The following is a 1,788-nucleotide window of genomic DNA, read 5'->3' on the forward strand; positions in this document are numbered from 1 at the left end:
ATCACACACACCAGCACACACACACACACACACACACACACACACACAGAGTCAGACACACATCATACATACACAAAGATAAAAGGAAAGATCTTGGGGTTGGAGAGATGGCTCAGCAGTTAACATCAAGTACTGCTCTTCCAGAGGACCCAAGTTCAGTTCCCAGCATCCACATTAGGTAGCTCACAAACACCTGTAACTCCAGCTCCAGGGGGATGGACACCTCTAGCCTCCAAGGGCACCTGCACTCACATACACACACACACACACACACACACACACACACACACACAAAATTTAATAACATCATTTTCAGTGCTGGACACTGTAGTACACACCTTTAATCCCAGCACTTGGGAGGCAGAGGCTGGTGGATCTCTATGAGATCAAGGCCAGCCTGGTCTACATAACGAGCTCCAGGCCAGTTAGGGCTACAGAGAGACCCTGTCTCAAAAACCTCTTTTTGCAAAAAAAAAAAAAAAGAGAAATCTTAATTTTCTATTTTAAAAATTAAAACTCCTCTAAAGAAAAAAAAAAAGCTCTGAGGTATAAATTACCTAGTCTAACATATTTCAGATTTTAGGGATATAAATTGATAAATTTTGGAAAATGCATGTGTCACCACCATCCCAGCCAGGGAAGATTTGCAACATTCTTGTCCCCCTAGAAACTGGCTCACACCCCTCCCCAGCCCATCCCTACCTGCCCTACTGTCCCACAACCACTGAGTTGAATCTGTCACTCCTGCCTGGCTTTGTCTGTCAGGGACTTTAAGAAGCACAGAAGTACGCTGCTCCCTGCTGTTTACTGTCTGCTGCTCTCACTTAATACAGTGGCTTTTAAATGGGTTCCTGTGTCTGTCATTGCTTCAAGCTATTCACGAGCAGTTCCCCTTGTGATAGATAGAGACATTTGCTTCTCTTGTTGACAGTCATGTGTGTTTCTAGTTTTTGGCTACGATGCCCAGAGCTGCTGTGAACAGTCTTGTTCGCGTCTTCTTGGACATATGTTTCCATTTATTTTGGGTAAATACGTGGGAGTGGGAAGCCTGGATCATAGGGTGGGTTCGTGTTTAACTTTGGAAGAAACTGCCAGACTTTTCCCAAGTGGGCGGACAATCTGGTCAACTGATTTCAGCTACTGATTTCATCAGCCAGAAGGACCCACAGACTGCCATCCTTTCCAAAGACCATGTGCCTAGTCCCTGGGCTTCTAGAGACTGGAATGGCTTCAGAAAGCTGGCTGGTGCTGGCCAGAAGCAGAGGGTGAGCTGTGGGAAGGTGCCCCTCTGACTTGTGGCCCAGCTTCCTGCTCAGCACCCCCTGCAGGCCTCTCAGGTCCCCAGCTACCTTATTTGTGAAGGGCCATTGTTTATGAAGGCTGGAGGACAGAGTGTGGAGACTTAAAGGGAGGCAGTTAGCAACTGTTGAGGAAATGAACAAAAAGACTGATTCCCACCCCTGAACATTGCTGAAATGCTGACTTAAATGCCTTGGAGCAAGTCAACTAAGTTCCAGGGGACTATGGAACATCTCTCAAAATGTCCTGTAATTGTGGTGAGTCACCTGTCCTCTTGTTCAGGGTGGCCATGGAGACCCCACGAGATGGACTTGAACCAGTGTCCAGTCTACAAAGAGGATGGTCAACCCAGAGAAAACATTTCCTCCATGCTTCAAGTAAAGCCAGACATGGTCGAGCAGCACCTTTGACTTATCTTCACATAGATGGAACTGGTAAAAGGAAGGAGCCAGGGGCTCCTCCCAAGTCCATGTGACCCCTGAGGAACAG

Source organism: Nannospalax galili, unplaced genomic scaffold (assembly GCF_000622305.1).
Source record: "Nannospalax galili isolate Female #2095 unplaced genomic scaffold, S.galili_v1.0 scaffold205, whole genome shotgun sequence".
Classification (NCBI taxonomy): Eukaryota; Metazoa; Chordata; class Mammalia; order Rodentia; family Spalacidae; genus Nannospalax; species Nannospalax galili.